We start from the raw sequence: 15,612 nt of genomic DNA, 5'->3' as shown, positions 1-15,612 counted from the left end.
TGAAAACCGAAAACCGCAAAATGAAATTCTGCTGAAAGTTTTAAGATAAAAATGGACAAAACCAACAAGTCGACATGATTTCTAATCAAGTTGTCTTGTTGGTTTTGTGTTTCAGCAGGCAAAAAAAGCAAACAAAAAAAAAAAAATCACACCCACCCATATGCATTTTGGTAAATGTGTGTTTTTGGCTAAATACACAATAAACATGATCAAAATAAGATTATTTTATTTGAACCTAGAGAAAAAAATTACAACATAATATCTCTGACTCTTCTCATCAGGACGGCATTTTAAGACCTAAAGGCTTAAGCTGCATAGCAATTATGAATCGTCAAGTTTTATTGAGTTCTCAACTACCACAAGAAGATGACTCACCATAAGAGAACTACTTGACTTGTATTGATTGAGTTGCTCCTCAAGAAATGTTTTTTTTTGTTGTTGTTTTTTTTTTTTTTTTATTATGAGAGCTTCAGGCTCATAAACAGTGAAGATATCAGTATCATGTGTGGAATAAAAGCTAATTTTAGCTCAGTCTAATCTCATGATGAAGAACTTCTTCAAAAGTCTGGCTCGGAAAGTTTAAAATTTGACAGCTTCTTCCAGAACCTCTGACTTTCAGTAGTAGCTGTAGCTGTCCATTCCATACGTTCATGCACAAAAATAAATCCTTTGTTGACCAGTTTTGAACGTCGCTCGAGTCTACAACCTCAACCTTCTCAATGCTAACCCCGTTAGCTGCTCTAACTATGTCTAAAATCAACGGTAAGATCATTTGTTTTTGACTTGTTGAGATCCAGTGAGTTATCGTGAACAACGTTTAACATTTCTCCTCTGGAATTTCTGGAAAATCTGGAATTTGTCCAGATTTTCTTTCTTTTTTCCCCCCCATTCTTTTCCAGAACACTTAAGTGAAATTCCAGTCTTTTCCAAAGAGCTTAGGAATCCTCCATTAATCAGATGATCAGACACATATACTTCCTTAATCTAACCGAACTTAATTAAGAGCTAATCCATCATTCTGGAACCCATTAGCAGGGACCACCTGTTGTGTCCTCCATGTTCTGCAATAAACCCCGACTTACAGTGGGCCTTTTCCCGCGTTCTGCTCAGTTTTCCCATAGTCAGACATCGTACTGCGAGCACAGCCTAATGATCGAAGATAATTTGCTGCTCGGGGTTTCAGAAAAAACTCAATCCACAGCTGAAGTTTCACCCATTCCCTCGATAAACGCTCCTCTAAAACACATCCATTCGGTTCGCTTTGAAGACAGATTTGCACCACTGAAGTCTACGATCAATCTGCACGCCATACCTGAGAGATAATTGCACTGAAAGCTTCACTGTGTCAATACGGACAGCTTATGTCTGCATAAGGAGTAGTGTTTTTACTGCTGTAATGAGTCAGTCAGGTGATGCTTAAAGATTCAAATGGCCCGTACGGATGAGGAAGGAGTCCCTCTGGTTGCACAGTCACAGTCGCCACCGCCGCTCCTGAATATCGACTGAGCCTTGTAACCCCATCAGTCTTTCACGCGAGTTACGCCAACGGGTGGGTTTTTGCTTTCATAAGGAAGTCACAGACGACTGCATGGCCACCAGCGAAGCTCCCGGCCAGTGCAGGATTTTTACTTTTTTTTTTTTTTTTTTGGACAGGGTTAACAGAGGATCAGTGAAGAGTGGCTCCCCGTGGCCCGTCTCCTTCCTTACCCCCCATCTCGGCATCAATCAATACCTGTTAACAAAAGCTCTGCCAGCTTTCTCTCCACTCTCTCTCTGCACTCTTATTCATATTTCAGGATGTTATTAGAGAGCACAGCGAAATGTCAGGATCTTTACAAGGTAAATATCTCTGTGAATGTCATGGGGAGAGTCGAGGGGGGTTGGAGTGAAAGTACTTTCCTACAGTGCCGAAGTAGGGGAGCTGCCAGCGTTTGGGGCAGGAGTGATGTCTCTGCCAGCGGCTATTTCACCAAGTCGTTTGTTTCTGCCGTGTTCTCAGTGATCAAATTGGCGTGGGAGTTTGCATTTTAATGTCTGGCTGCAGAAGGAACTGAGGGAAGATTTAGAGGAGGAAAAAAAACTGGAATATGCAAGCAGCAGTGGTTCTCACTAAGGGGAAAAAGAAGGTTTAGGTAAGTGGACTGCAATGGACCAGATACTACTTACAGTTGAAGGTCCATTTAATGAGTTAACACAGTTTTCTCTAGGCATAAACAGCTGACTGCACGTATGACAGTCATTTTTTGAAATATGACACGTTTAACAGGGTGTACATCTACAAAGAGTTCCCATTTAGTCTAATGTATCTTCCCATAAGTTTTGGGGATCATCTGGATGGGATTTGTTTAGGCAAATTCTGTTTGGTTCACAGTGGTGTTTGCCTTGCAGCTCGCCCACTGACTTGTTGTCCTGTCAAATCATTCAAACCAATCTTAAATGAGACAAGAGAGACCTTCAGGTATTTCTTGTGACCTCCTGCATGAATCATCAATGCACTGTTGGAGTAATTTTGACAGGCAGACCTATCCTGAGAAAAGTGAATAGCTCTGTTCCTTAGTAAATCAGCATCTTTTATCAACAAAGATTGTATAGATTTTGTACAGGAAGCTATACAGCTGGAATTGCCAAATACCATCTTAGCATAAACTGCGACATTTTCACTCAAAGTTATTACGCAGCGAAAACTTCCACTTTCTGAAGCTAAGGAATGCAGACCCAGATTAAAAAATACGAGGCTGTGTCTTCACAATCCACACAGCGCCTCGCAGGAGTCTCTCCTGTCCCTACGGCGGGTAAATCAGTCGTGTCTGGGAAAGCTGTATGTCTGATCAAAGCGGTGAACAGAATGCATTCAAAGCAGGTACCCAGGCTGACTTTACAGCTCATTTCAAGTTGTATGAGGGATACAAAGGGGCTCCAATGTGGGGCCTCCTGATCAGGAGAGGGAAAATTGCCTTCATTCTCTTCCCTTCTCCACGCGAAACATCCGCAGTGATGACAGCCCAGACTCCAAGGGATCGCTTACTATTTTTGAGTTGCTTGTTTTTTTGTTCTCTCCCTCTTCTAGGCAAACATCTGCACGATGCCTCTGAACGACCGGCCGAGTGCAAAGAAAGAAAAGACGATGAGAAACAAAGTCTTTGCATTCCCCGGTCAGCTTCCAGGATTGTTGGACGCCTCCGCCTCAGTTAGGTAACAGCGAACAAGAGCAATCAAAGATTCATTTGACAGGAAGCAAGAAGGCACAAGAGTGCCGCTTTTCCAGAACATGCCTCTTCATGGCTGGTGACAGCCAGAGTGACAGTAGCTCCTGTATGACCTCATTCAATTGATGCCTCCTTGAGAAGACGTCTCCTTTCTGTTTCTGACAGTCTCTTGTCTCCACTTCTCGCTTCCTTACCGTCCGGGGTAATTAGGAGATCCGTCTGACAAAGCAAGCCCCGACTCTCTATTTACCTCCCGGACGAGCTCTGTCGGGGCCCAAGCACTTACACTTTGTCAGATAAAGATTCATCTTTCTTTTTTTCTTTTTTTTTACAGATAATTGCCCGCCTCGCATTGCTCACGTTTCAATTTGAGCAGCTCGGGCTGTGGAAAGACGCAATTTGTCTCTGATAATTACGAGAATTGTGAAGGAACTTGTCAGACTGAAATCTCCCAATTATGGTGTCCATTTAACATCTTACCTCAGACTCCAAAATTGATCCTTTAGGCGTCGCCAAAGCCTTTATTTGCAAGGCTGATGTGGCGCGTAAGCCGTGAGCTGAACTTTAAGAGGCAGAACAACCCTCGGCTTACCTTCCATCCTGCGTGTGATGACTTTTGCTTGCAGGGAGGCTGCCGCAGTCTCTAACATGTGCTGCTGAGTGAACTTCTGATGCCACAGTGCCACCTATTGGTGAAAATGTTTAAAAATGATGCAAAGGCACACGTGCCTGGTCATTTTAAACCAATATTGCCTTTCCCATCCTGCTTATGCGCAATGTAGTTTGATTTTAGGTTTGTTCCTGCATCAGAATAAGAGGATCCAGACTTTAAATGAGACATGAGAATTTCCCGTCTTCTATTCTGCAGTAAAACGGCCTGTTTGCTTGGAGAACCTGTCGATTTGTCTTTGGTAAAATAGTTTTTAAGCCTTGCCCGGGTCCTGGTACAAAGGGAGAAAATAAAGCAGAGCAAATCTCTCATCCCTTGCAACTGTGTGCAACTAATCTTGTTGCTCGGGCAGAGACGAGGTCTAGACATGTCGCAGAGGCAACAATCATCCATCATGTCCGATTATGCCATTTAGATGTAATTGCAAACCCTAGAGGATCGCTCCATGCACTATAAAAATGCACATGCAAGCGCACCGCAAGCACCTGCAACGTTGGAGAGAGAGAGACGGAGAGGAAGGGTGGAATATCAGTTTTGGCTGGGCAGACAGAGAGACGGAGAGCAGGCAGCACCTCCATGCACATTTCACGGACAATCAAATTAGAGCTGGCGTTCGATACATCACTGACAAATTGTTTATTAAACAAAAGGCTTGAATTGCAGCCGAGCCGAGAGAAATTTAGGAGAGTCCTGCGCCCTTGTAAGGAAGGCAGCCCGTTCTCCTGGAAACGCGCCTTTTATGTCCGTTTTCTTTAAGCAGGAGCGATTGTCTGAGACCTTTTGGAAACGTAAACACCAGAATGCAACTGCGTGAATTAGATCACGAGTGTTTTGAGTTCCAGAGGGCCCACCCACGGCCCCAAGAGTCTGTGGTCAAAAGCATCTAGCATAATGTTAAGATAATGTACTGTACCATTTGTTTCCTGTCATTTTTAAGAGTCAGGAAAGCATAATACTTACATATTTTCCAGTAAATGGAGGTCTGAACCCAGTGATTTAGAAGGAGACAGAAGCACTTATTGTCACAACTCGAGTAAAGCTTTGGTAAAGATGTGTGGAACCAATGTTTGGAACGCTAAGCGAACCGCAGAGGGCTTCTAAAGCAGGAAGCGGACTATGGCGCAGGGCATTATGGGTAAATACAACCTCAGCAAACGTTCCAGTGAAGCGCAAGCAGGAGGAGAAGTCCTAAAATCGCTATAATCTGACGCCACGCCATTTCTGTTTCCATTTTGTGAAGAAGGAAGTTGCGCTCGTCTCTTCTTCAGAGGTTCTTGGTGCACAGGTGAGGGAGTGAACAGGTTTCATTCGACTTGCGAACATTTTTTACACAACACTTTTCTGAACTGACTGATCAAACTCGTCTTGAAGTTCTTACGCTGTTTTCTAAATTGGGAGAAAACGCTCGGTTTCAACTACTTTTTCAGGTTTTAAACTTTATAATGGTGTTGCACATTTCATGTTCATCTAGTTTCAAAGTTTAAAATAAATGTTTAAAATAAATGACAAGTTTAAAATAAATGACAATCCGACACAAACGGGGGACGTTTGAAAGAGCAGTGTTAAATATTCCAGATGCTACGCTAACAAAACGGTGACTGATTCACTGGTTGGGATAAAACAAGTGACAGCCCGCCGGCGGCGCAGGCGGGGTTTGAGGAGCTCCACTGGATGTTTTGACGTGTTTTGACACCCGGCATTCCCCACGTCGCGGCGTCTGCTCCTCTGCTCGTTCAGTAGAGTCACACAGATGTTGAGCGTTAGCAGCTTTATTTTAAGGAACCAACAAAAACAATAAGTCGCCCAACCGGCTCTTGAACCTGTCTGTTACCGCTGAGGTAAATCACAGCGCCGGTGGTCCATGAAATGTTTACTGTACGCTGACAAGCGCAGTCAGGCGAGTGAAGAGGAATGCTAAACAAAAGTGAGGAAACACCGTCCTCCATCAGAGGATGAATGTGTCAGGCTTAGCAAATATAATTGTCCACTGTGGGAGATTGTGTGTGTGTGTTGTTTTTTTTTTGGTTTTTTTTACTTTGTTGGAGTGGAACTTCACCTGAAAGCTATCTTTGACAGGAAGCGGCAAAATATCATCAGATTAGGTCTGCTGAAGCGGCGAGGAGAAATTAAAAGTGTCTCCCCACTTCCGGGTGGGAGAGGGGGACTTTGGACTCCATGATGTTGGGGTGCGGTCGGGGCTAAAAGGTTAACTCCTCGTTTCTCCCGCCGACGTATTGTTCCTCCGCGAGAGGTGACGGCGTCTGTCAATCAGGACCTTTGCGGCGGGACAAAGGCCATTCAGAGGCCGCCATGAGAAATGTCAGGGATGCTGAGATAAAAAAAAAACCAACAAAAAAAAGATGTTCGGCCTTAGGTGGAGTTTGGGCAGCTTCATGCAGATAGTTTCCAGCTTATGTGTGGTCGGTAGGTGACGTAGAATGATGCATGTCTTTAATAACAGTCCATTAGCTCCCTGTGTGTGTGTGTGTGTGTGTGTGTGTGCGCGCGCGCGTGCGCGCGTGTGTGTCTTTAAAGCAGGAGGTTGTGCAGAGGCATGTTGGCCACTGATGGGTTGTGCTGGTTTTGCTTGTTGGTCCCAGTGGGACCAGACTGGACTGCTGTCTGTTAACCCTCACCCCTAAACATATTTTTCTTTCTCACCCCTCCACCCCCACTCCCACACACATTGTCATGGCAGTATTTTGTTAGTTCCTTCCAAAGAAACTAACGAAAGGTTTTATATTTGGTTTTCAACCTGCGGCTTCAGCTCTAGTATCTTTATACATGGATTATTCCTGCAATCACTGGATTATTTTTCCATCGGGTGCCAACAGAAAACAAATGGAGTTAAAATTTTTATCACAACATTTTATGGTACTATTGTGAAAATGATAAAAGTGAAGATAAGAACTATTTTTTATAAGTTACTTTATGGCGCAGCGATTATAGTGCAAACACTTCACTTGTAGTGCGCTTCTTTAGGACACAGACGACTTAAAGTATTGCAATTTATATCACACAGTTATTGCATTTAATTATACTTACAAATATATTGATATTTATCGACACTCTGATTGAAAACACTCTGATTGAAAAACAATCAAATAGCAATCCCGACATAATGACATCTTGTTTTTTTTTCTTTTAAACAATCATTAATTGGAGTTTATTGTGACAACCAAAAACCTAAATTCTTATGATGACAAGAAATTCACCACGATAAATGATAAACGATACGATACATGCCCACCCCTGCTGGAGAAATAAATAAATTGCACATTTGTGCAGCACTCCGGTAATAGTTGGCCCAGTTAGTTCAGGTGGATGATTTGAACCTGATTTATCCTCTTGGTGTAAAAAAAAAAAAAACAAACTTCCAAGCTAGACTTTTCGCAAAAAAAAGCCCTCCTTTTTAAAACTTCTCCACAACAACAAACATTTCCATTTCTTGGCTCTCTTGCCGCGTTTCGTTTCTATAAAACTTGACTCCGTAGGCTGCTATTTGAAGTAGTAGCACCAGAACCGACGCCAGCTTCTAAAAACACATGTTGGAAAGCAAAGCAGTCGCTCCCCTTCCCCACACAGATCCATTCAGCACCGCACACGCGCTGACAGAATGCACCGAAATCCACAGATCTCGCCCACCACAACAGCAGGCCATAACTAATCCATCTCCCACTACATGTTTTTAATGAGCCTCCATAACCATAATCCGTATGGTGCAGTGCGGCTCGGGCCCAATCGAGCTGTTTTTTGTTTTTTTTCTGACTTTGTGCTGTCAGCAAAATGTGACAAGGGACACGTGTGTGTGTGTGTGCGTTTGTTTGTAATACCTTGTGGGGACGATTTTCCTGACACGTACTACGTTGTGGGGACCCACTGCTCCTTGTGGGGACCGAAGCCTTTTTCACTGTTTCTGGGTCAGGGGTTAGATTTAGGACTAAGGTGTGAATTGAGTTTTGTTTAGGATAAGGGTAAGGTTTAGGCTGTAGAAATGAATGGAAGTCAATGGAAAGTCCCCACAAAGATAGCCATGCAAACATGTGTGTTTAACGCCCTCGTGCGTGCATGTGTGTGTGTGTTGCTGTCACAGAACATCTGCGTTGTCGGTGTGCCATCGCGGCTGACGATTTCCCATCTGGTAAGGGAGGGAGGAGTGTGTGTTTATCGTCAAAAGCGGAGGGCTCGGCCTGTTTACCTGCCCTCGTCTGAAAATGTAGCGGGATTATCAGGGGACAGGAAGTGATGGAGCCACGTCGCACGAGTGTGTGTCTGCGTGTGAAAACAAAATGGCTGCCAGGCCCTTTTCAGAAACCCCTAAAGGAAAGCAAATTAAAGCCCCGCGGGGCCAAATTAGAGGCAGCTAACCAAGTTAGAGATCAGCAGTGAGAGGGGTCTGACTGGCAGGACTGGACTGATTTCAACACACACACACGCACACACACACTACATCCACACACCTGTCTTTGTTTTGCCAGTGATCAGGATAAGATAAAAGCCAGTTCCTGACAATAGCAGCCTCTCTTTTGTGGAGTCCACAGGGAGATCCTGGAACGGCACTAACATATTCCTGTAGGTCGGCCTGTGTTAGTGCAATACATTTAAACTGATTTAAACCTCAGAGTAGAAGCTAATTTCTAGGAAATCGCGTTAGGTTTTTATTTGTCCACGCATTTTGTTCTTACTGTAAAATGTTCCTCGACGAGAACCAAAAGTAACGCCATTGTAAATGTAAATTAGACTAAACCAAACAGTAGATTAGTACAAAAAAAGGTGCTTTGAATGAAATTAATCGCAGTGTAGCTTATTTTGGTGTGTCAGAGAAAAAAGGAGGATGATTCAAATTCAAATGCCAAAATTTAACTGATTAATCAGAGATTAAGTTGAGTGCACAGTAGTTGTTGGCGCTCGATTTTATTTAGGGGTATCAGAATAAGCTAAAAATGATGGTGCTTTTATTCACTTTGAAAGTAAAAAAAACAACAAAAAAACAACTCCTTATGTAATGTTCATTACACCGACTTTGTATTTCTTTTAAATACGTTTAATTCTTGTATGTGTGTCTTTTTGTGGTGATTCGTGGAATAAATGTAGATGTTAGTCTGTTTGTATTTATTTATTTGTTTTGGCACTGTTATCTTGATTTTAGACTAAATGAAAAGTTGACATCTCGGTCATCATCACAATACATATTTTCCTTGTAATTTGTCATCTTTTGACTGTTACTTCGCTACTTCATGTAAATGCCACCTGTTTGCTCTTGACATAGATTAAAAAGTGCTCCGTTGATAAAGGCTGATCATTTGGGGCATCAGATTAAAAAACAAACACATGCCACACTTTTCAGACATTTCTAAAAAAAACCCAAAACACTTAATATCTTCCTTTCACTTACAAATTATGCTTAACTTTGTTGTGGTTTCTCACATGTAGTGGCAATGAGTTAAATAGTTTTGCAAGGCGTCCAACTGGGGTCTGCTTTTAGATTGAGGTGGAGCTTCAACACAGACCACCATCGCCACCATCAGGATGAGGTTGGAACGACAGGGTCATCCGAAAGTTAATTTATCATTCATGCATCCAGAAAAAGAAAAAAAAGAGTGAGAGTCTTTGACTTTTGGCACTGAAAACATACAATTTTCACATTTCTACCGTCATGTCTTGTAACTAATACATTTGTTGATATGTTAAAAAGCTGAAAAACGTTTTAAGTATTTTTTTTGTGGAGTTTGGAAATCAAACGGCGTCCTTGTGATGCCACTTTGAAATATCATCCCCATCAAAAGATTGATAAAAGAGAGCAGCTTCCCTTTTTTCTTGTGAGTGATGGACGTGTACACACACGCGCACACAGACACACACACACACATATAAACATATCTGGTGGTGGTGACATTTGTGAAGGTGGACCATCGTAAATCTCCGTTTTATGAGCAGCTCCTGCTGAACCCAGTAGACTGCTGACCACGTTGCCTTGACATTCAAGACCATCATGTATAAAAAGAAAAATGCAGACCTGGAGGTTTAAACTGCCTCAGAGATGTGATTGATTTGCCTCATGAGGGCAGTGAAAGGTTCGCTGTTGGAGGTTAGACTTGTTTCTGTTTTTTTTAAATGAATTTGCTCATTACAATCATCGTAAGCGGAGGCAGACACGTCTGAGTCCTTATCACATTCTGATCTACAAGAGAGAGAAGTCAATCAGTCACTGCAGACAATAAAAAAAAAAAGAAATAAAACAGAGATATTTCTTTATTCTAGATACAATTTTATAAGTGTTTTAATATTTTTACACAGTGGATCATTCCTGGGTCCACTCTTTTAGATTTGATATCTCTGTTATGCTGATCTTCAGGCATCACACATTAACTTCATTTTTTTTTTTTATTTGTGATTCTTCTATGTACTTTGTGGCGTCAGATAATTTAGCAGCTCCAACGCTGACTGTTCTAAAAATAGCTTTAAAGCTAAAAACAAAACCTTATGTTCTACAACTCCAACTAAAAGGTTTTGATAGTCTTGATTGATATTTCTCTCTCCTTCAAGCTGTGGCTAAAACTGAAATTAAAGTTTTGTGAGACATATCTGCAACTTTTAGGTCTTTCGCTGGAGAGACGAAATGTCTTGCATTTCCTCTTTAACTCTGTTGAGGCAAAGCGGAGCTCTGAGATTCACCTTAAACTTTAAAACTCTGCGTTGGATGCGTTTTGCTTTGTTTGAACATTAATCAAACTTTTTTTTATCTTTTGGTGTAAGGACAAAGGCAGCGTTGCTCTTTGAAATCACACAAAAACTTTATGTTTTTGGGTGAGACGCTGTGATGGGTTTCAGAGCAGCTGCTTTTTTAGGGTTTGTGTCAGGAGGAAATCTTTGCTCTGCAGCTCAAAACTCGTTGGTCACCAATGAGACCGCCAACCAAACCCAAAGAGAACAAGAGACAACAAGATCACAGTGGGCAACTCGGCTTTCTCCTGCCACCTTCCAGCTCAAAACCTACCAGCTCAGAAACCTGGTGAGGAGAAGACGTCACAAAGCCTTCAGGTGGCCCAGGCCAGGCTTTCTTCAGAAAAAAGGAAAACCGACCCAGCTGCAGAGGTGTTGTTAGTCCAAGGCCCAAAGCTCAACCTGCCCAATCCTGACCCCGGCAGAAAAAGACCTGGGGCGCTTATCAGGGGCGCTTTATCTTTCTGACAACTGGCCGGCATCTCGGTCTGCACAACATCAATCAATCTGAGTGATCTTCCAAGTTGTGAAGCGCGAGCGGCCCGTGCCTGCGCCAGCGGAGACCAGGTCAGTGCGCTGTGGTGAAGAAAAGGTCGCCGTGGCGGTCAAAAAGAACTTTCTAGGTAATGGCTGCTGGAATTGATCAGTTGTGTTTGTTTAGTAGTTGAGTTTCCTCCTGCTCTGTGTGAAAACAGCATGTCTGGGTTAGAGGCCTGAGTTGGGAAAGCTCAGGCTTCTAAGACTGACTTACAGATCAGTGTTCTGTTTCTTGTGATTTCTCTTTTTCCTCATTGTTTTCCTGTTGGACTTTAGAGCGACACGTTATTTGTTCTGTCTCTGAACCTCAGCTTGTTAATTTGATTCCTCCTCTCTGTTTCCGGTAATAGTCAGCTGATCCAACCCAATGATCTGAGTTTAGGAGGCTGATGGTGGTTCATGCTGTGTATCACATCCTGCTGTTTGAGACAGAGCTACAGGGCTGTGGCAGCACAATGACCATAAGCATTCAACTCATACACGACTGCCAGTGTGTGTGTGAAGTCACTGGGTGTGTTTCGATCCTCTCAGATGACAGAAGTGGCTCTTAATCTACACCTATTCTCTGGAAAAAAATTTTTAAATTTTTCCAACGCCAAAATGGGTGTGGTAACTCTGCTGTAAAAATTTTTACAGCAGATTTTAGAATACTGTTGTTTTGTCATGTATATAACATCGGGGAACAATATTGATGTATGAAAGTTCCACAGCAGTTTTTGGGATCGATTCTCTGTAAGGATTGATGTAAACACGTTTGCACAAGATGATCTGTAATGAACCGGTTTCTACGTTTTCCTCGCAGGAGGCATTACGCGAGCAGCAACACCTTAAGGTCTCAGTGGACGACGTTTGCCTTTGAAATGCAAACAGAACAGTAGCTTCACTTTGCGTTGCGCCTCATGACAGGTGGGTGCAGGTTTAAAAGAAATAAAAAATAAAATACTGATTTATATCCAGAAAGTTTAAAGATTAAGACTTTACTGCCTGCTCTTGAAAATGCTTAACAGGATGAGGTGAGATTCCATGTCTCGTAGGCGGGAGCTGACCCAACAGGGTCATCCTCACGGCGAGGCGATCAATATCTTCCTGATTATGGTTTGTAATTAATTCCAAACGGACAGCAGATGATATCAGAGCTGAACTGTTCTTCTGAAAAGTTGGTCTTTCTGTACTCTGATTACTTTAGAGAAGTTAAGCCAGTTTTTTAAACTGCATTTCACAGAAACAGACCTTCGTTTATGCTTCTTATCCAGGTTCAATTTCTTTAATTCCTTCTTTTCTTTTTATTGATATTACCGTATCTCCATCAGCCCAGACCAATCATCTTCCCCTGGGCATCGTTTTAGCTTCATCTAATCGGATTGATGGTCCCGACTTTGCCTTTCCACTTACTGTGCATGTTTGTCATGTGGATTTGATTAGAGGTCTGGCGGTCGCCCAGGGCGTCCAACGTCGTCTTCGTGAGAGAGACAATGCACGTGGAGGCGGCAGCGATGATGCAGGGCTACCACGTCCCTCTGAGGGTCTTTGTGGACAGCTGTGTGTGGTCACCGCGAACCCCAATCCAAGTTCTCATCCCAGTTACTCCTTCATCGGCAACCACGAGTGAGGAGCTGTGGACTAACTGTGGTTTTAAAAAATAAATAAATACAGATAAATTAAGGTTTAGGGAAGGTTTGTGTGTGTGTGAATGCAGTTTCTCTCTCTCTCTCTCTCTCTCTCTCTCTCTCTCTCTCTCTCTGTGTCATTTCAAGGTGTTTGACTGACTCTAAGCTGACAGGAGCCCAGTTTTACTTCATGCCGAGGAGCCAAGAGGATAAACTTCATTTCCAGCTGAAAGCCTTCAAGTTCAAACATGATGACAGGAGCGAAGTAAGAGAAGTTACTCTGTGATTTGTTTATGCACTTTGAAAAATACCATATATATGTATGCATTTATGCAGAAGCACATTTTGTCAGTGTGTCCTCTTTCCCCTTGGTTTTCCTTTTATCCTGTTTACATTTAACTGCACCAATGTCTTACTATAGTACTTTAAGGCAGGACAGGTATGTCCCAACGTTAGAATATTATCGAAAATAATATTTTAGAATATTATCGAAAATGTTTAATTTTCCAAAGAAAAAAAGGAAAAACTAAACGCACGGCTTGGATACTCAGTTGTGCGTCTCAAAGATTTATTTTTCTTATTTATTTATTTTTTCTTTTTGGAGCGTCGGCTTCAAAGTCAAAGCTGGCGACTCACTGAGAATTATAACTAACCATGTCAATGGAAAGTTGAGTGGAAGAAAAAGTGACTGCACCTGTGACTTGCATCTGAACTTCAAGAGCAACTAAAACCAAACCTATCCAAAGCAAGAGAGGAAGCAACTCATGAAACCAAGACAATGTCTGCGTTTTCATTGAGCATAAAATTGCGCAAAATGGAATTAAGAAATAAATTTGCTTGTTTTATTTTTTTTTTTAATGAAAACACACTTCTTTGCATCACAAGAGTCATGTGATCAACAACCAGATGAACACATCGCATTAACAAAATTATACATGTGTGATTTTTACTTTAATAAAGACACTGCAATTGTGAAATTGGGTGTTTGACATTAGTAGAATATTGACAGAGTTTTGCACACATTTGTAATGGAAACACCACTAAAGCGACTTACCTGTGGTAAAGACTAGGGCTTTTTTTTTATTTAATTTTATTTTTTTTACATTTTAGTCTGAAAGTCTGAAAAATCACTTTCAAGAACTGCAACCTTTTAACTCTGTGAAAATGGTGACTCCTACGTCCGATCTTCAAGTTCTACATAACATGCCACCTGAACGCGACAACAGTCAGTGTTCCCGTCGACTCTCAACACAAAGCCTGCTCCTTCCTGACCGAAGCTGGAAGGTGAGCCCCCTCACTGCGATGCAATATTTTTTTTATTTTTTTTTTACAACATGACACGTTTTTGATTGCGGACAGATGTGTGGCATCAGGTGGAGACAACAAGGTGTGTAGCTGCTATGAGACCAGCTGCGGTGGGCAGGTGCAGAGAAGAAGCCCCGCAGCAGATGCTGGTACGGTTTACATGACACTCCGGGATGGTTAGTGAGCGTACGGCACGCGTCCAGGAGACAAATTTTTTGACGCGTTCTCCGGTGCCATTGTGACAAAAGCAATAGCAGAAATGTGAGACGAATGTGTTTTGGTGAGGTTGAAACCCCTGTTTTAACCATTTTTAAGTCAAACGCTCAGACCAATCACTCGTCGCCCTAAAGCCAAAATGTTTTTTTTTCCACTTTGCATTGGTATCGTGTCTTTCCTCAGCACCGCAGTGGGACGGGATGGCAGCTCTGGGTCCCATCCTGTTAGAGGACGGCGCTTCTTCCTGAATCCGTTCAACAAAACTGAATCTGGTAACCCCTGGTAACGTCTTCCTGGCTAATTCTGCCTGCTGTAGCTAACAGAGCCAATAATCCCTGCCTTTTCCTTCTTGTGCTCCCTCTCTCAGCCTCTTACTCATCTGTGTGGAGCAGGTGTTGCTCATGTGGTGATGGTCTCAGTGAGCACTTTAGTCTGCAGCAGGCTCCATAAACCCGCTGGGCATTCTGTTTGTACCTGAGTTAAGCCAATAAAACATTTATAACCCCACGTCTTTCTTTCTTTCTTTCTTCCTTTCTCTCTTTCCTTCTTTCTTTCTTTTGAGCAGAACTGAAATGTCTGCTTCTCCCAAGTTGATGCAAGACTGACACACCTCTCCCAAGATGAAAAAAAAAATGTGGGAGAGAGTTTTTGTTAGTTTTACGTTTTTGTAAATGTAACTTTTCTTCTTCTTGCAGTTTAAGAGGGGTCAAAACTGCTGTCCAATCATGCAGAAAAAAATTTTGGTTAAAATTTGAATGCATGCAAAATGGCATTGCGTGTATTTCCATTGCTGGTTGTAGATGTTAATATTTCATGCCAACAGTACCAACATCCAACCTTAATATTGAATACATAAATTATGTTTTGTGGATAATTTTTCTTTCAGTGTAACCTGCATGAATATTTCCAGCGCCCCGATCGGTGGGATGCGTTTCAATCCACCCCATTACCACAAAGTAATCGTGCGGCGTCGCTGGTACATGCAACTCCCAGTCACAATGATCGCATGTTTAAAATTCGTCCATTTTCCAAGACTCCCCTTCCTGCCTGTAGAGGGGTATTTATGAAATGGGCCTCATCATGCCACTGTAGCTCACAAAGCCTGGGAAGATGAATAGATATAATTAAAAAGCCCATAAAGGCAAGAGCAGGGGCTTTTATTACAGTAATATGTGAAGGTCTTGTTTTAATGGGGTGTTTGTTCCCGTGCGTAAAGCTGACAGCGGTGCTGGCTTACTGCCGGATCGACGCCGAGCACCACACCTCCTCCTCCTACTGCCATTACACCAGAGGCTAATAAAAACCAATACCTAATGATTCACCAGCAGGAAGCATGACAGCGACCGGC

General features: G+C 42.5%; 1 pseudogene; it reads left to right on the top strand.

The window, feature by feature from the left end:
• The first annotated feature begins 11,400 nt into the window (after positions 1–11,400).
• Positions 11,401–14,770, top strand: LOC103147155 (zona pellucida sperm-binding protein 3-like; annotated as a pseudogene).
• Positions 14,771–15,612: the final 842 nt, after the last annotated feature.

This window comes from Poecilia formosa, unplaced genomic scaffold, assembly GCF_000485575.1.
Source record: "Poecilia formosa unplaced genomic scaffold, Poecilia_formosa-5.1.2 Scaffold174, whole genome shotgun sequence".
Lineage (NCBI taxonomy): Eukaryota > Metazoa > Chordata > Actinopteri > Cyprinodontiformes > Poeciliidae > Poecilia > Poecilia formosa.
This window is presented reverse-complemented; position numbering and strand designations above follow the sequence as displayed.